This window comes from Suricata suricatta, chromosome 1 (genome assembly GCF_006229205.1).
Source record: "Suricata suricatta isolate VVHF042 chromosome 1, meerkat_22Aug2017_6uvM2_HiC, whole genome shotgun sequence".
NCBI lineage: Eukaryota > Metazoa > Chordata > Mammalia > Carnivora > Herpestidae > Suricata > Suricata suricatta.
Window position 1 is genome coordinate 31,818,366 of NC_043700.1, and position 20,840 is coordinate 31,839,205.

At 36.0% G+C, this 20,840-nt stretch overlaps 1 long non-coding RNA gene across 2 annotated transcripts in view; it reads right to left on the reverse strand.

Annotated features, from left to right (window-relative positions):
- Window positions 1-20,840, reverse strand: part of LOC115289823 — a 54,303-nt gene that overhangs the window by 32,231 nt on the left and 1,232 nt on the right. Inside the window, exons 2-3 of one of the 2 annotated variants that reach the window (XR_003907827.1) lie at window positions 18,501-18,621; window positions 10,313-10,377 (exon numbers count right to left, since the gene is read on the reverse strand). This is a non-coding gene — a long non-coding RNA (uncharacterized LOC115289823). The remainder of the gene's footprint in view (window positions 1-10,312; window positions 10,378-18,500; window positions 18,622-20,840) is intronic. The other variant, XR_003907846.1, reaches the window with a different exon arrangement.

The following is a 20,840-nucleotide window of genomic DNA, read 5'->3' on the forward strand; positions in this document are numbered from 1 at the left end:
TATATTAAATGGCTATCTTTCTTCCATTAAACGACTTTTACCCCTTTGTGAAAAATCAGTTGGTCAAATTTGGGGCTATTTCTCAGTTCACTTTGTGTTCTATTGATTCATGTGTTGGTCCCTATGCCAATCACATACTGACTGGATTAGTGCGACTAATAAGTCTAAAAATCAGGTAGGCTAAATCTTTTGACTTTACTCTTCATTTGCATGCTTATTTTAGCTATACTCTAGGTCCTTTGCATTTCCATACACATTTTAGAACAGTCTTACCTAGATCTACAAAAAATTTCTCTGAGATTTTGGTAATAGTTTTATTAAAACTGCATATCAGTTTAAGAAAACTTGACATCTTTACTATGCTGAGTCTTCCAACACATAACACAGTATGTCTCTTCATTTATTTAGATATTCTTTAATTTCTTTTATTAGTATTATGTAGTTTTCAGGATACAAGTCTCATATATATTTTGTTAGAATTACACTAAAATATTTAGTTTTTTAGGTGACTAATTTTATTTTTAATTATAGGATCCATGTGTTTGCTACCAGTATATAAAAATACAATTTATTTTTTTATGCTTATCTTATATCCTGCAATCTTCCTCAACTTAACCATTCATAGATATCTTGTTATCTGCACATAAAAGGCAGTTTATTTCTTCTGTTCTAATCTCTTTGTTTTTACTTCCTCTTCTTGTTTTATTGCACTGGCTAGAACTTCCAGTACCATATTAAATATGAGTGGACATCCTTGATTGTTTCTGATCTTAGGGGGAAAGCTTCCAGTCTTTCATCACTAACAATAGTGTTACCCACACGTTTCTGGTCTATGTTTTTGTGGGGTTGATGAAATTACCCTCTACTCCTACTTTACTTAGAGTTTTTATCATGAATACTGGGCCAATTTGGTCAAATTATTTTTCTGCATTGATTGATATGATCATGTGGTTTTTGCTTTTAGTCTCTGTTAGAACAGATTACATGGATTTATTTTTTGAATATTGAACTAGCCTTGTATCCCTGGAATAAATCCCACTTGGTCATAGGTATAATTCCTATCATAAACTACTGATATCTATTTGTTAATATTCAGTTAAAGATTTTACTGTCTGTATTTATGGCATAGGTTATTCTGTAGATTTTATTTTTTTGTATTTGGGATCTGGTTTCTTCTGGTCAGATTAATTTAGTTTTATAAAATAAAATGGGAAATGTTTCTTTCTCTTCTATTTTCTGGAAATGGTTCTTTAATAGTTTGGCAGAATTCTCCAATGAAACCATCTAGGCCTAGAGGTTATTTGGGGCAGACACCATTGGGGAATTATTAAATGTGTTAATAATTATAGGGCTATTAAAATGAACTATTTAAATCTGTGAGTTGTGGTAGTTTGTGTTTTCTGAAGAATTAGTCCTTTCCATCTAATTTGTTAAATGTATGCATGTAACATTATTTCTAATAGTTCTTTATTGTCATTTGAATATCTGAAAGTTCCCTAATGACATTCTGTTTCATTCATGACATTGGAAATTTGTTTTGCTAGAAGTTTATCACTTTTATGGATATTTTCAAGGTGCCAGTGCTTTGTTTCACTGGTTTTATCTATTGCTCTTCTGTTTGAGTTTCAGTTATTTTTGCTCTTATCACTATTATTTATTTCTTTCCGCTTATTTTTGGTTTATTTTGATTTTCATTTTCTAGATTCTTCAAGTGAATCATAGATTATTGACTTGAGTCTTTTCTTCTTTTCCAAAGCGCTCATTTAATGCTATCGTTCCCCATCTCTGCACTGCTTTTGCTGAGTCGCATATTTTTAATATGTGTTTTCATTTTCATGTAGTTCACTGTATGTTTTGATTAATCTGCAGGCTTGTATTTGGCTCATAGATTATTTAGAAGTGTGTTGTTTAGTTTCCAAAGGTTTATAGATTTTTCTGTTATCTTTTGTTTTTGATTTCTCCTTTAATTCAATTGTTAGAAAACACTCAATCTGAGGGTTTCTTTTTTCCTTTCAATTTGATGAGGTTGGATTTATGTCCCAAATGTGGCTTATTTTCTATGAAAGTGGATTATACCCCACTCATTCATGGTATTGAATTCTATATGGATGCTGATTTTCTGTTTAATTATTCTATTAATTATTGAGAGAAGGAGGTTGACTTCTTAAAATATATTTGTGGCTTTTATTTATCCTTGCAGTTCTTTCAGCTTTTTAGAAATAGGCTTTATTTTTTAGAGCAGCCTTAGGTTCACAGCAAAACTGAGTAAAAGTACAGAGATTTCTCATCTATTCCCTGCCCACACATGCACAGCTTCTCCCATTGGCAATGCCCCCTACCACAGCAGTACATTTTTTATAGTCAATAAAACTGCATTGACATATTATAGCCCAAAGTCCATAGTTTACATATAATTACATATAATCTCAAACATTTTTAGTTGTACTTAGAAGAAATAGGGAAAAGTATGTCTAATTTATCTTCCCAGGAGTGGGAATCCCAATGTAATGTTTTTAAAACATACAAATTTATGCAAAAAGAATCCATGTAAACAAAACACAAAAACTTTTAAAAATTTATTTATTTATTTTGAGACACAGAGATAGAGTGGGGGAGGTTAAAAAAAAAAAGAGTCAGAGACAGAGACAACCCTACGCAGGTTCCTCACTGTCAGTGCAGAGCCCAACATGGGGCTCAAACTCACAAACCATGAGGTCATGACCTGAGCCCAAATCAAGAGTTGCTGCTTAACCAAATGAGTCACCCAGGTGCCCCTCAAAACTTTTAAATAAAGACAAGATTAGTATTACAGTATTTCCTCTTATCTCAGGCTCTAATATAGCTCCTTTATAGCACTGTTATTGATCCTGTCTATATTTAAAAACTTAGAATTTACTTTCATATAACAAATAAAACAACAACCAGTAGCTTAAACAAGAAAGAAATTACCTTCTTTCTTGCATAGAGGAAGTCTTGAATCAGTAGCTCTAGGCTGGGAAAGAGCTCCATGGCTCTGTTAGTAATTTGGGCTCCTCCCTGTTTATTCCACCATTTTCAGCTTATGGTTCCTTTTTCAAGGTCACCTTGTGGTAATGCATAACTATGTTGAGGAAGAAGGGAGAAGGCACAGACAGAAAGTCACAGAATCTTCCTGGTAAAGATTTGTACCTTTGCCTTTCTAACTAGCAAAGAATGTTGAGAGTATAGTCTTTTTTTTTCTGCATTGCAACATGTTCAGCTAAAAATCAAAGTTCTCTCTCTAATGAAGAAGACACCAGATGTCAGAGAAAGGATTAGCAATCTCTACCATGCATTTAAGATCTTGTTAGATCCTAGGACACCTGGGTGGCTTAGTCGTTTAAGCATCCAACTTCAGTTTAGGTCATGATCTCGTGGTCTGTGAGTTCGAGGCCCATTTTGTGCTGACAGGTCAGAGCCTGAAGCCTGCTTTGGATTCTGAGTCTTCCTCTCTGTCTGGCCCCTTTCCCACTTGCATTCTGGCTCTCACTCTCAAAAACAAATAAGCATTAAAAATTTAAAAAAAAGATCTTGTTAGATCCTAAAGTCTGAAGGAGGCTGACCCAATCCTTATTTATTTCAGAATTCCATAAACATTAGAATAGCAATAATAATAAATAGCAATAATTTTCTTTGGAGGAAAACTGCAAAGTCAAACACACCAAACTTACATGCAAGAATTTCCAGGTACTTGCATATTGAGAACTGTTGGAAAATATCAACACTAACCAACAGTTCTTTCCTTCCCACCCTCTTTGTAAGCTGACATGGAAGTTCTCACTTATCATCCTGGTCTATATGAATGGATGATAGTTTAGATCTAATTCACCGATACAATGGGCATAGGCTTTATTTCCCCTCATGTCAGTCCCATTGCTCTGGATGTCTAAGAGACAAGTTCTCAGTAGCAGTCAGTATATGACAGTTGATATCAATATATTCACATTTCCTGAGCTTAAATTGCCTCAGTTCTCACAGCTGACAGATGAATGGAGATGACTATAAAGTTTTCCGGGGCAGTTCATCAGTCCTGGAACAGCATAGCTATTTGAGGAAGAGCCTCATATTGTAAGAATTTTGAACAAGACCAATAGTTTTGTTCTGTTTTGTTTTCTTGCATCACCCAAACCAGTGCAATATCAGTATCGGAGTTCCAAAGGCTAAAAAGCAGGATTTTATTAAATTGTTAAGAGAAAACTCATAAAGCCATAAATCTGCATTAGAGAATTTTTGGTTTCAAAGCCAGAAATAAATAAATAAATAAATAAAACCACATTAAAACTATAAAGCACACATGGAGTAAAACATATCATTTTAGTTTTCCTTGCCTATATAATAGATTTCCTCTAACAAAGCTTCACTAAAAATAAATCAGAAAATCTTTTAGTATACTTCAATTTGGGAGATCAAGGGCAGGAAACAAAAATGAAATAGCAGTTTAAGATACCTTGTCAATTGGAAAACACTATCCAGCTGTTAGGAATAGGATCCTGGTGTCTCCATAATGTAAGTGCTAAGCATGTGGTACCATCCCTCAGAGAGATGAAGTTATTTCCCTAAGGTTGTACATTTGAAATGTGTCAGAGTGGGGGTTCAAACAGATCTAAACCATCTAACTGCAAAAAAAAAAACAAAAACATGCTGCTGCCCATGTATGAGGACATAGAAGACGTGAAGAGAAAGAAAGCAAAAGTCACAGCTAGGTCAGTACTAGACACCAGCTGAGCGTCAGATGTGGGGGCACCTAAGGGTCTCCCAGTGTTCATTAATCTCTGATGTCACACTCTGCTATTCACTAAGGATCTCAAACTTTCTTTTACCTCCTAACACTTCTTTTTTTTCCTGGAAACGTGACATTCCTGTGTACTTAGTATTCATAATTCTTCAACTCTATTCTATGCTGAAGCTGCATAAAATACCCACAGTGGTGGATTAGGAGAAAATTGTCCACAGGATTAAAAAAAATAACCATATCTATATAACTTAATGAGAAAATTAATAAAGTTAGGTTCCTTTCCTCTTCAAGGCTGATGGTTTCCACCCTAATTTATGGGGAAGTAGGAAAAAGCCATTCTGTACCCAACTCCACCCATAAACTGACTTACAGCATACAGACATTTGGAGGGGCCAACAATTAGAGAGACAGTTTCCATCTCTCCCTTGCAGACCTGCTCACTTCTGTTTACTAAGGACTCTCAGTGTGTCCGTCACTTGTTCCAGGACACTCCTGAGATGGTATCACATGCCCCTCCACTCAGGATACATCGGTCTAATTTTCCCTTTATCTCACTTTTAAAATTCCCAAAATAGTTTTGTAGATCTTTAGCAACTTGTTAGTATTGAGGATCCTTAAGAGAGATGTTTATATTTAACAAGAGAACTTGGGAAAGAAAATCTCTTAGTCCAAAGTTAACACCTGCCTGTAAACAAAATATTGTGGAGAAATGTAAAGATGTAGGGATTTCCAGTCACTCCCCAGAGACTTCTGACGGGATGAACCTGCTCCCAAGAGCAAAATCAGGAGAACCTCGCTACCAACAGCTTGCTGGCAGTCCTTATAACTTGAAGGAAACACATGGAACATGGTCATAGTCTTTATTCTGAAGATCTACTAGATTATCTGGATACTCAAAAGACTGAAAATAAAAAAGGAGATGATTTTCCAAATGGAAGATGTGTCATCACTACAATCCTAGCCTCCTGGGTTCCAGAAGATCTCTTTTGCATTCCACATTGCCATTCAAGATGGCATTAGTAATAAGAGAATTTATGTGCATTTCAGAAGCTTGAAGTAAAGTATAAAATAGCAAATCAAGGGTGTATGGGTGGCTCCTTTTGTTAAGTGTTCAAATGTAGATTTCGGCCCAAGTCATGATCTCACAGTTCATGGTTTTGAGTACCTTGTTGGTGTCTGTTCCAACAGTGTAGAGCCTGCTTGGTATTCTCTCTCTCTTCTCTCTCTCTCTCTCTCTTTCTGTCTCTGTCTCTGTCTCTCTTTCTTCCACTCCCCACTCTTTCTCAAAATAAATAAATAAACATTTCAAAAAATAAATAAAATAGTAAAGTCATTCTAAAATTTGCATGGAACCATAAAAGACCCTGAATAGCCAAAGTAATGTTGAAAAAGAAAAGAAAAGCTGAAGCATCACAATTCTGGACTTTAAGCTGTATTACAAAGCTATAATCATCAAGACAATATGGTACTGGCACAAAAACAGGCAGAGATCAATGGAACAGAATAGAAAACCCAGAAATAGACCCACAAATGTATGGCCTACTAATCTTTCACAAAGCAGGAAAGAGTATCCAATGGAGAAAAGACAATCTCTTCAGCAAATGGCACTGGGAAAACTGAACAGTGACATGCAGAAGAATAAAACTGGACCATTTTATTAAACCATATGCAAAAAATAAATTAAAAGTGGGTGAAAAAACCTAAATGTGTGACAGGAAACCATTAAAATTCTACAGGAGAAAACAGAGAGCAACTCTTTGACCTTGGCCAGAGCAACTTCTTACTAGACATATCTCAGGAGGCAAGGAAAACAAAAACAAAAATGAACTATTGGGACCATATCAAGATAAAAACTTCTGCAGAGTGAAGGAAAACAATCAACAAAACCACAAGGCAATCAACAGAATGGGAGAAGATATTTGCAAATGATATAGCAGATAAAGGATTAGTATCCAAAATCTAAAAAGAACTTATCAAACTCAACACCCTAAAAAAACAAATAGTCCAGTCAAAGATGACATCCAGATGGCCAACAGATGCATGAAAAGATGCTCAACATCTCTCATCATCAGGGAAATACAAATCAAACCCACAATGAGCTATCACTTCATACCTGTCTGATTGGCTAAAATTAACAATTCAGAAAACAATAGATGCTGGCAAGGAGGCGGAGTAAGGGGAACACTTTTGCGCTATTGGTAGGAATGCAAACTGGTGCAGCCACTCTGGAAAACAGTATGGAGGTTCCTCAAAAAGTTAAAAATAGAAGTACCCTATGAGCCAGGAACTGCACTAATAGGTATTTATCCAGAGGATACAAAAATGTTGATTTTAAGGGGCACATGCAACCCAATGTTTATAGGAGCATTATCAACAATAGCAAAGTCTGGAAAGGGCCTATTGACAGATGAATCGATTAAGAAGGTGTGGCACATATATATATGCCACAATCAAATACTACTTAATGATCAAAAAGAATGGAATTGGGATGCCTGGGTGGTTCACTCAGTTAAGCATCCAACTTCAGCTCAGGTCATGATCTCTCAGTTTGTGAGTTGGAACCCCATGTCGGGCTCTGTGCTGACAGCTCAGAGCCTGGAGCCTGCTTCAGATTCTGTGTCTCCCTCTTTCTTTGCTCCTTTCTCGCTCATGCTCTGTCTCTCTCTCACACAAAAATAAAATAAACATTAAAAAATTAAAAAAAAAGAATGATTCTTGCTATTTGCAGCAACGTAGATGGAGCTAGAGTGTATTATGCTAAGCAATTTGTCAGAGAAAGACAAATATGATTTCACTCATTTGTGGAATTTAAGAAACACAGCAGATAAACACCAGGGAAAGGAAGGAAAAATGAGATAAAACAGAGGGAGGCAAACAATAAGAGACTCCTAAATACCAAGAACAACCTGAGGTTTGCTAGAAGGTAGGTAGGTGGGGTGGGCTAAATGGGTGATGGGCATTAGGAGGGCACTGGTGTTATATGTAAGTGATGAATCCCTGGGTTCTACTCCTGAAACTACTAATAGGCTGTGTGTAAAGTAATGTGAATTTTTAAAAAAAAATTTAAAAATAATAAAATAAATTTAAAAAATAGCAAAGTAATATATTCAGTTACAACACTGTAAATAGTCCAATTTAAGAAATGTTTCCTTTCTTTGTTTGCATTTTACTCTAAGATGCCATCAGATATCTGGGGCATGGTCATAAGATTTGAAATCACGGAGATTAATTCACTATTTTACAGAGGGAAAAGGTATTTCTCTTTAGAAATGTTAATAAAAATGGGTTGAAATGTTGAGTATCATTATTTCAAATCATTTCAAATAAACATTATAAATCTCTTTCAACGTGTCTTATCCTCTTTAAAATAATTCATCAGGAAAGAATGGTATCTCTTCATGCTTTGAATGGGTTTAACTCTCCTCATCTGTCTCCTGACTCTTACATGTAAAACAAAAGATATTAAAGACCAAAGTAAGAACTTAGGTTCTTACATAAAATGGGATTTTCAGTTTATTCAAGATGTTGCCCAATCTAGAAGACATCATAATCCCAGAAGAGTTGCCACATTAGGAACCAATTCTGGGCTGTACTGTTATTTGATATTTTCTCAATTTCTTTTTTTTTTTTTTTTTTTTACCAGGCTCCGAATTCATTTGGGTTTTAATCAAATTTGAAGAATTAGCAAGAAGGCAGGATTAACAAACCTAGTGTAGGTAGATTGCCTGTTCCTCAGAATATGGGCAACCCCTACTAAGAGCTGATTCTCATAATTTTTTGGTGGGCATGGGGGGAGACCAAATTGAATAATTTATTCTTTATTTAAAAAACTGTACTCCAGACTTTGAGATTTCACTGTCTCTGGTTGAATTATAAAGGCTTTTATAATGCAATGTCCTTTAATGTTGACAATACTAACAATTATTTTTACAAAAGTCTTACCCAAATTTCCTGAATATTTTTCTAACTTTATTGAGATATAATTTTATTGAGATATAACTTTGTGTAAGCTTGAGGTGTAAAATGTGATTATTTGATACATGTATATATTACTAAATGTTTATCACAATAAGGTTACATAACACATCCTTCACCTCACATAACTACCATTTTCTTATTGTTGTTATGGTGAAAATATTAAAGCTCTACTCTCAAGACAACATTCAAATACAGCACAGGTTTAGTTACACTTACCATGATGTACCTTAGATCCTGGGAACTTACTCATCCTATAACTGAAGTTCATATCCTTGACCAACATCTCCCAATTTCCCCCATCCCCAGCCCCTGGCAGCCACCATTCTACTATTGGTTTCTATGAGCTTGATGTTATTAAATTCCACCTATGAGATTATACAGTTGATATTAAGAGTTAGGAACCCCCATGCATAGCCAAGACAAATTCTTCACTAAAAATACATATATTTGCACAGAAACAGAGAATATTTGCTAAAAGATATTCATTCTTTACTTAAAGTTTAAAGCATTAAATATTAAAAAACTAAAATTCATGTGCCTAAAATATGAAATAGATTTTAAAAAGCCAAAAATCTTACTGTATTGAATCATATAAGTCAGTGGAATAATCCAAAAGCAATTACTTTCTTAAATTAGAAACACTATTTTAACAACATGGTCTCTGATTCAATATTTGGTGGGGATTCATGCCTATATGCATGAGTGCTGCTGAGCCAGTATGATCCAAGCACTTTAAAACCTCTTACGTTTTCAGATGTAGGCTGTGTGGACTCAAGTAGGATCCATGAGAATTGCTTTGATAATTAAAAGTAGGAGAACAGAGAAAGTTTGATACAGTAAGGCTCAGAAAACTTTTATGATTCAAAATGATGAGATATGTTAAGATAGAAATCAATCATGTAGATTTCATTTCTAGATTTCTAAAACAGATGCAGCAGAGGAGGTCAGGTGTGAATGGAGGAGCCCTTCTTTCCATGGGCTACCCAGCAAAGCAGCTTATTAAAAGCAGGGGCCAACATGGAGACAGAGAAGAATGGTATGCTCTGGTTCACTGATATGTGTTCAGTAATATGCACTCTAAGCTAACAAAAAATTGGCTGAAAATTTCTGGAGGAAACTCAGGATACTCCGTGCCAAAACTAAGTCTGTGTGAAGGTTAATAAGAGATGTCACAAAAGAATCAAAAGCAAAGAATCTAGAATTCTGAAAATATATTAACAGCCAAAGTCATTAAGATGTTACTGACTTCAGTGACTGAAAGGGAATGGATATTTGGGGAGCATCTCTGATGCAAGACAAGATACTAGATGCTTTAAACATTGCTTCTTTTAATTTCACCAGTCCTGTGAAGTAGGTATTATTAACCTTCAAGACCACAAAGTTTATTAATACGTTATGAAGTCAGGATTCAAATCCAGGCCAGTGAGATTCCAAATCCTAAGCATTCTCACTTCCTTGAACTACTTATGTGGAAAAAGCAGCATGTCCTGGAAAGTTGGTAAAACTAAGTTAAGTAAATTACAGATGCATTCATGCTTTTAAATATAATTCTGCTCATAGTAACTTACTTTTAACACCTACCTGTTGAAGTCCAAAATATCATTCACAGTGTTATTTAGTATTGCATTATTTGTAATAATAAATGTCTGGAAAAACACAAAATGTCATCTGTTAAGGGAGTGATTGAACAAGACACGATATATTTGTATGTTCAATTAGTATGCAGTAATGCAAAAAGAATGAAAAAATAACTATATGCTTACAGGGAAAAATCTCGAGAAAAAAAATCATTCATTAAAAATAAGGTGCAGAGCACTGTATACAGCATGTTAACATTTGTATACAGATATACTATATTAGTTATATATAAATTAAGTATATACAGCTACAAAGAGATTCATCAGAAGAAACAGCCAAAAACTAAAAAATGAAATGATTATATAGAAGTGGTAAAGGGATATGGGGCTCAGGGACAAAGATAGAAACTAAATTTATTTGAGCTTGTAATTCACCTTTTAACTATGTAAATGTGGATGTGCAATATCACTCATCATCAGGAAACTGCAAATCAAAGCTACAATGAGAGATCACTTTATACCTGTTAGGATGGCTATTATACATAAAATAACAGATGGCAAAGATATGGAGAAATTGTAATCCTTGAATACTGTTGATCAGACAACCTCTAAGAAAAAACATGGACCCTCATAATAAATTAAAAATGGAACCAACGTCTGACCCACCAATCTTACCTCCAACTGTATACACAAAATAATTGAAATCATGATTTCAAAGAGATATTGGCACTCTCATGTTCATTGCAGTAATATTCATAATATTCAAAATATGGAAACAATGTAAGTGTCTATGGACAGATGAATAAAGAAAATGAAACATATACATACAATAGAATATTCAACTTTCAAAAAGAAGTCAATCCTATTATATGCAACAACATGGATAGACCTTGAAGACATTGTGGGAAGTAAAATTAGCCAGATACAGAAGGAGAAACACTGCATGATTTCACTTGTATAAGGTATCTAAAATAGAAACACAAAGGAAAATGATGATTGCCAGGGGGTCAGTAAAATTGGAAGTTGTTATTCAATGGCTATAAAATTTCAGTATACAATATGAATAAATTGTAGAGATCTGCTTTATGAGTGTGCCTATAATTAACAATATGGCATTGTACACTTAAAAATTTGTTGAGAAGGTAGATCTCATGTTAAGTGCTCTTGCACAATTAAAAAAAAAACTAGTAAACCTATTTTAAAAAGAAGTACAATAACAATGTAAGGCTTTGTTCAGTAGTTTAATTCCAGTTCTAATATTTATTATTTTGATATTTGTGAACATTGTATTATGCTACAAATAAATAATTACTTCAACATTATTATATGTTATGATTTCAATGTGTAGAAAAAAAGACACAAATACAAAGTTCATAAATTAAGTAAATTTTCTGCTGTGTAGAAGCAAATTATGTAAATTCATGATTTTTTAGAAAAATAGTGTATCCATGAAAGGATATGCCATATAGCAAAAGCAATACTAAAAGGGAAATTTATGGCTATAAGTTCTTATATTTAAAAAGAACAAGGGTTACAAATAAAGACTTTAACTTAAAGAACTAGAGAAAGAAGAAAAAACTAAACTCAAAGCTTGCAAAGGAAGAACATAATTAAAGTGGAGATTAATAAAATAGAGAATCAAAAAATAATAGAGAAAATCAATGAAAACAAGATCTTTTTTTTCAAAATGATCACAAAATTAACCATCTTTAGCTAGATTCACTAAGAAAAAACTCAAGTAAATAAAATCAGAATTGAAAGTCACTTACATTATTACTGACTTACAGAAATAAGAAGAATTATAACCAAAAAGCAAATGTACAAATTCCTGTAAAAACACGATCTACCGAGACTGAATCATCAAGAAATGGAAAATCTGAACAGATAAGGAACAAGAGTATTGAATCCAAACCTCCTGAAAAAGAAAAGTTCAGGACCAGATGGCTTCACTGGTGAATTCTACCAAACATTTAAAGAAGAATTGACACAATCTCAAACTCTTCCAAAACACTGAAGGGGAGGTAACACTTCCTAACTCTCACTATGAGGCCAGCATTATCTAGATTTAAAAAGCCAATGACACTACAAGAAAAGAAAACTACATGCCAATATTATCTATGAATATTAATCCAAACATCCTCAATAAAATACTAGCAAATCAAATTAAACAAGCAAGTTAAAATGGTACACCAACGACCAATAGGGATTTATACCTTGAATACATACTTGGTTCAACATATAAAAATCAGTATAAAACATCACATTAATGGGGAAAAAATCCCATATGATTATCTCAATTGATGCAGAAAAAAATGTAAGAAATTCAACAACTTTTCATGATAAAAGCACTTAACAAATGAGGACTAGAAGGAAACTACCTTAATGGAATAAAAGCCTTCTATGAAAAACCCATAGCTAACATCATACTCAACGGTGAAAGACTGAAATTTTTCCCTCTAAAACTGGTAACAAAACAAAAAAATGACTACTTCTACTCAACGTAGAACTGGAAGACCTAGCCAGAGAAATCAGGGAAGAAAAAGAAAGAAAAAGGCATCCAAATTGAGAAGGAAGAAATAAAATCATTTCAACTCACAGATGCCATGATCTTATATGTAGGAAACACTAAGATTAAAACAAACCAGCAGAAAACCAAATAACTGTTAGAACTAATAAAATAGCTCAGCAAAGTTGTAGTATAAAAAATCAACATAAAAAAAGTCAATTTCATTTCTACACACTAACAATGAACAGTCTGAAAAAAAATAACATTTTCAAGGGTATCCCAAAGAACTGAAAGCAGTGACTCAAATGTGTAGTTATATATTCATGTTCATAGCAACATTATTGACAATAGCCAAAAGCTGAAAGCAATCCAAATGAATCTCAATGGATGAATGGATAAACAAAATATGGCATATATATATGTGTGTATAAACACATATTGTACTCTATATACTATATATATGTGTGTGTGTATATACATATTACTCAACCCTAAAAAGGAAGAAATTCTGACACATTCTGCAACATGGATGAGTCTTGATAACAATAGACTGAATGAAACAAACCAGTCACAGAAGGACAAATATTATAACTTCATATTTATGAGGTTTCTAGAGTAGCCAAATTCTTAAAAATAAATAGGAGCATGGTTGCCAGGAACTTGAGGAAAGGGAAAAGAGAGAGTTAACATTTAGTGGTAGGGTGTTTCTGTTTGGGAAGATGAAAACAAGTTCTAGTGAGGGATGCTGGTGATGGCTGCATAACAATGTGAAAGTACTTAATGCCACTGAACTGTATGCTTAAAAATGGTTAAAACAATCAATTTTATGTTATGTATGTTTTACCGCAATTTAACAACACAGCTCATTGGTGATGCTGAGTACTTCCTTCATGTTGCATCAAATCTGGAGTCACAAAATGACCAGTTGCTTTGTTATCCATGATGATGATAAGCAGATTTCTCCATTGTGGACGAATATTTTCCCCCTTACAGTTGGGAAATAATCTATGTAGCAGTATTTCTAACACCATCGATGTTATGTATATGATAATCTACACAAGTGTGTTTATGTGTATGCATGTATGTATATATGATACAAATAATAGCAAAATGTTAACAATTGTTTGATTCAGGTGGTGGGTATACGGGGGAGTAATTGTACTATTTTTCCTGCTTTCATATGTTTAAAATCATTGGAAGTAAATGTTGAAAATGCAAGAGATTATCTAAGTTTTAGGAAACAATTAAAGAAGGCTTTGATAATCTCCCCTACCAATAGCTTTCCATTCATGTTTTCCTCATACACATGCATTTGACTGTTACAAGCTAGAAATGCTTGTACCTGTAATCTAAGGTAAAGGTGATATTTTTCTTCCCACTAGACTATAAGCAACTTGAATACATCAACAGTATTTTTGGTTCTTTTTGTCACTCCCTTAGAATACCTATGCATACACATGTTGTAATGATTGTAAGTCACCAAGAGACTCATGAAAATTGCAGGAGGGAGGTTATAGACTACAAAATATGCCACAGTTCTCCACTATGACCTTTATCCATCCCCCTTTGCAATATGACTTTATAGGACTTCCCAGCAAGGGGTAGAATTTATCCCCTAATCCTCTGCATCTTTGCTGTACTTGCTTTGATCATAGAATGTGGTAGAAATAAAGTTGTACCAGTCCTGAGCCAGCTACTCAAGAGGTCTTGCATACCTTATTCTCTTTCAGAACCCTCCCAGCCACCATGGGAACTGACATAGGCTAGCCTGCTGTGTATTAAAAGATACTTGCTCTATTGTTCTCAATACCTCAGCTAATAGCAGCCTTAGAAGCAGGGCTTCCTTGCTGACCAAAAGCTGACCACAGCTGCATTACCGAACCAAGCTGGGAGCAGAATTTCCAACCCATAGAACTGCAAGATAAGTTAGTGTTTGCAGTTTTAAGCCATTCTGTTTGAGACGGTGTTTTGCACAAAGATAGCCAAAGCAAGGGACAACGGGGAGAGATTTAGGAAAAGAAGAGGAAGAAGGGGACAGGAAGGGAAAAGAGAGGGCCTAAGCACATGAATGACACTTTTCATGGAGGCCCTGAATGCTATTTTTTTTATTTAATCAGGGCTGCTGTTGCACTGGTGGCATTCAGCAAAGTCACAAAAGTTAAGATGCTTTTCTTCTATTTTATTAAACTTGAGATTTGAAATATTCATACAGATAAAAGAACTAATTATAATTCAGGAGAAATTTCTTCATTTGCTATTAGTTCATATGCACAGAAGCAGCATCGATCTCCCAGCAATGAGTAGCTACTTAGTTTTGTCTAGCACTTTTCTCTTTGATTAAGCCCATACCAGAACAGTATTGTTTTCTTGTGCCTATTAGAACACTGCTGCTTTACTTTTTTAAGGCTGTTAACAGTATCGACAGGGAATTTTTTTCAGAGAGAGATTAATGAGATTTCTGAAGCCACATGGATTCTGGGCTCCAACCTGAAGCTCCTAATTTTTTCCTCTGCCCCCACCATATACTTCCTCTGAGCATAACCTCCTCTGAATGTGTGTGTGTGTGTGTGTGCATGGGTGTGTGCACACGCGTGTGTGTGTGTGTATCAGGAAATTAATGAAAAACACTTTCTAATGAAAAATACTGACAAAGACTAGAAAAAAATGATCAGGGTCAAAACTTAGAAATTCATGTATATTGCCATTGGAATTTGTTGATATACTCAAGGAACATCTGTGGACAGAAGAGATTAAGATAAAAGTCGAAGAGGTAAAATGAGAGAGATATAAAACCCAAGGATCACTTGATTGCTTACCCCTCTGCTAAGCATTTTGAAACACTTGAAGAAGCCTGGGAACAAAGAGCATGAGCAGGGCAGAGATGCTTATGTTATCAGGCAATAGATTTGAAAGAAACAGAGGAAAAATGGGATAGAGACATCTGGCCTGATTTTGCTTCTAACCTAATTTTGGCTTCAGCCACCGTTCTCTTAAAATATTGATTTTTGTATTCAGTGAGCTGTTCTGATAGATCAAAACAAAATTATTAATGCCAACAAATTTAATTCTACTTATCAGTATTCCCCTGACCCATGAAGCAGTCAAGCTTGGGTAGTCAGTGAACGTACTTCGAGGCCCTCCCCACCCCTCACTCACTCCAAAGGAAGAAGGGCTTGGTGAAGACCAATGGTTCTCAAAATACATATACAAGACGATTTCTCTAGATATTTTCCTAAACAAGGTAGACATCTTTGAGGGTGGGAGTCTGGTAACCTGAACTCCAAAAACTCCCCCAGTTAATTTTCCTGTAGCCATCCAGATGCTAGTTCATGACCAGAATTTTGGAAACCTCTAGATAAGATGAAGCTAAAGTCAAGATTTTATGATATTGTATTTGTAGAGATTTGGTAGAGTAAGTTAACTGTAGAATTTGTTTGGGCACATCCATAAGTATACCATTTGAATGAGGCTCCAAAGCAGAGAACACAAATATAAATACTTACAGAATGAAGTGGGCAGGTGGAAAGTGTAAAACACTGGAGAAGAGTGCCCTTTCTAAAAGTCATAGCCTATTACTGCCATTTAGGAAGGAGAGTGTAATATGACTTTTCAAATACATCCAGAGATCCAGATGTTGTAAAGTGAAATTTCTTGATTTTAAAATATTAAGTCGAGGCCCTGGGTGGCTCAGTCGGTTAAGCGTCTGGCTTTGGCTCAGGTCATGATCTCACGGTTTGTGGGTTTGAGCCCTGCGTCAGGTTCTGTGCTGACAGCTAGCTCAGAGCCTGGAGCCTGCTTCAGATTCTGTGTCTCCCTCTCTCTCTGCCCCTCGCCTGCTCATGCTGCCTCTCTCTGTCTCTCAAAAATAAATTTAAAAAAACATGAAAAATTTTTTTTTAATATTAACTCATTTTTTAGAACTTCAAACACCATCCTTGGGCCCAACTGTATGTTTCTCTGGGCTTGAACATGACTATCCTATAAGCTGCCTTGGAGTAGCTGCAGATGTGATGTTGCTTCCGTAAAATTCCATTCTGTGATAAACATTCTGAAGTATTCTAAGTGTCAAAAGACTTCAAGCACAAGGAAATTGCTCTAGACTATATAGTGGTGAATGTTTGCCAAATATAATTTTCCACTAATGGCATACATTAGTTTATTATGACCTCATCCTAAAGATAGCCTGATGGGGGCTCAGCAACATCCCTCTCCCTACACATAGACCTAAACATGCACAATCATTTCATGTCCAATGTCTATTTGTGTGAGTGCACATACATGGGAGTTTGCTTCCCGCTGGGGGAGGGCACATTATACAGGGACAGTGGGTGTCATAAGGTAATGGAGCATTGGCTACCACTCTCAGTGTCTCCTCAACTGCAGTCTTTCAGTTCTTGTGAAGAATGGTATTAAAACTGAGGAATGAAACAATGCTTTCTTTGAGAGATCTTGTGAGACTGAACCCAAAGAGTGCCCAAGTGAGAAGGTTCTTAATACAGAGCCAGGGAGAAGAGCATTCTCCTTATTTCTCTTCAGATTACCACATGGTTCCACCACCTGGAAGACTCAGAGAAAGTATAGCTTCACTTGGCACCTCTAAGATGTTGCAGCTCCCTGTTGGGGTTAGGGATTCAACCCCTGATGGAGAGCAGCAGTAGCAGTGACAAATGTTGTGCTTTGAGTCACCTGGTAGCAGCTACCACCTATAAGGAGACTAGAGTTGATATAAGACAACTCATTCCTGCAGACCAGTAACACCAGCCATGGAACAACCAGCAAATTGATCCCTGGCACCATATACCTGCCATCATAGCCATTTGTTTCCATACTGAATGCATTATTCACCCCAATGACAGCTACTAAGGCTTAACTAAGCCAATATACCATTCAGAGCCGACAGGTTCTTTTTGGTGAAAATTGGTTGCTTCCAGAGATTAGTGATGATTGGACACAGTTATTCCCTCTTGCAATGTCATTATTAGATATTATGTTTTTTTAAAGCAAGTACCATACTAATTCTGCCACAAGTACCAACAGTTATTAGCAAGCAACATCGAAACATGCAAGTAATCGATCTTGCAAATTTGAAGTCCTCACTCCCCTTTTTTCCACTCTGCCTCTGTAGGCAAGCCCCATGCATGAAAGGTTCATCTTGCCACAGCAAAGCCAGCTACATGTCTGGTTGGATTAGAGCAAAGAGTTGTCTATAAAGTGGGGAACTCAGAAATAAGCAGAGTTCTAGACTTAGGGAACTGCTCAAAAAATATTAGCCTGCTGGGATTGTCAGACTATTAATCATGCAATTGTAGGTTTTTCTGTATAAATCTTTCTGTTTGACATATATTGACACAATTCATTTCTCCAATGACATAATTTACTATTATTTATGTTAATTAATAAACCCTCTGGTGCCAAACCAGACTATGATATGTTAGCACTTTCTATAGTCCTCTCTGAAGACAGTGTGAATTGTGGAATAAGGTTTCACATTCTAACCAATCACCTGTGAAATATTCTGAACTGTAAATTACTGAGTAGCACACTTCATGTTCTATAACTCCCCCTGAAATATAGATTAATGTTAATTTAGACATGCATATACACCTCACACTTCAAACTGAAATACTTCAAATAAAATTTTAGAGCACTGTTTTTGGCCAAGGAATTCACTTTTCAGTGAACTCACCTTGCAGTGAAAGAAACCAAGGCCATGGGATTTACTGATGTTACTATCCAATCCATCATCTAGGAACAGCTAGCTCCATAAAACCGTAGAATGGCTCAATAAGATGCAATGTTCGCTGATGCTATAAAAAACAGACACAATATTAACTAGGAGAAAACACCAAGACAGGGGTGTTGTACATAGATTTGATATTCAGTCTATACCAGCAATCAAGAATGGAGCTCTTCCTCCTGAAGGTACAGGTATGGGATTCAAGAGGTCAGAATTAAGAGTCTCATTAGTTTTGCACAATAATGACCCTCTCAAATATGTCATCTTGAGAAGCAGCAAAACTATCCAAATGTTGAAACCGATAATCAACATAATTTCCTTGACCAATACTCCAATATCACAAACCTCCTTTCTCGCTATTTAGTCAGTTGTTGGAGAAGCCCAAGATATCCAGGTGCATATTACAGCTTCAGATTTAATAGGATCACTGTTTAGCTGTTTAGTGGAAGCACTATTCTCCTGCAGTACTAAACTCTTGAAGCCATGGGAGCCCAGGGTCTATCTTGGTATTGGACAACAGAAAGAGTGGGCTATAGCAGTAACAACACTTTTTTTCCCTGACCATTATTTGAATCTCCTTTCAATGTTCAGGGATTCCTCATGTTATGATCTAAAGAGAGGCAGAGCCTACCTCCCATTTATAGAAGCTCAAGTATTCCCTTTCCAAGACCCTTTTGTAGTTAGCACATGGGCATATGATCAAATAGCAAATAACAAGCATTCATTCTTGAACTTGAATACAGAACTGGTAGAGCAAAAAAGCAAGAGTAGAGGAAATTTATCAGAAAGTAGATGTGGGTGCATCCAGTTTCCAAGAGCACTGGCATCTGGAGTGCCAGCAATAAAATTCATTCAAAGGCAGGATCACTATGGTGCCTGGAGTTCACTGTGTAACAGATTAACATCATCTTTGCATCTCATTCTCATGTGATTGAGTAGGTCAGGAGTGTGGGTGGGCTTGAATGACTTCTCCACTCTGAGACTCATAAGAAAGAAATTGAGGTGGTGGCCTACTTGGGCTCTCATCTGGAGGCTCTGGGGAGAATTTGTGCAAGGGAATGACTGCCACAGCACCCTATTGATCTTGTATATATCCATACAGGCCATGCCAGGCTTAAACCACAGCTTACCTGAGCCTTGGTGGAATGCCTGTGATCCTTCCCAAATATAAGAAGGTGGGAAGATTATAGGAGCTTCTATGAGGACATTTCCCACTGGACCTATCTCCCCTGGAAGGATTTCATTACATGGCTTCTCAGTACCCCCCAGGTTATGATGAGGTATGGGGCTTTCTTTCCTTCCACCTTCTCCCCCCAAAAATAGAGTTGTATGATATTAAGCTGCTTAGCTATACTCTATGATTTGCTCCTCAGCAATGAGATATTCCACAATTCCCATTATAGTCATTTGGCCCCTTTTGCTTAGGCATTGTCTTTTCTGGTGTGTGGAAAAAACACCACAGGAGCCCAGATCTTTTGGCTAATCTTCCTTTTGCTGTTTACGCAGGTAATAAACTGCTATCCAAAAAAGGCTCACTGTATCTTTACCAGTAAAAATAGTCTGGTCTTAATCTTGGCCTTGTCTTGTCTTGGGTGTGCTTGAGGATCCACTTCCAGACTCATCCAGGTTGTTAGCTGAATTCCTTGTAGTAGTAAGTTGAGCTCCCCATGTTTTGGCTAGTTGTCATTGGAAACCTCTCTCCGTTTCTTAAGGTCACTTGTACCCATCATCATGTCGCTGCCTCCATCTTCAAACCAGCAACGGTGCGGAGTCCTACTCATGGTTCAAATCTCCCTGACTTCTCCCCTGTGTAAAGGTGCACATGATTTCCAGTGCCCTTGACAAGTATTGCATGAAATTTCTTAGGGCTTAAAATTCTTTTCAAAATAAGTACAGCTCATAGACTGGCTTGCAAATATCTTTCTTCATAGCTCTTTATCAGAAATGATAGCTTATACCTCCTTCTCCTTGTTGAGGCTGCACCACCTAAAACTTGTGGCATCAATGTCAATAACTCTACTTTTGAACTATTTCCTATATTCCTGCCTATCCATTATAATAGAAAGCAGTTGAGAAAATACATACCTCAACACCATCACTTTGCTTCTCATTCCCGATGAGAAACTCCCAGCCTACTTGCCCTCCCCCAGTCCTATCCCCAGTCAAGACTATAAGGTAAATATCACCTGTAGCTGCAGAGAACATTCCCTCCATGTCATTTAATTAATTTCTTGGGAGTATGCTAGAACTAGTTGTTCCTCTTCCTCCAGGAGATCCTCAGAGGTAATC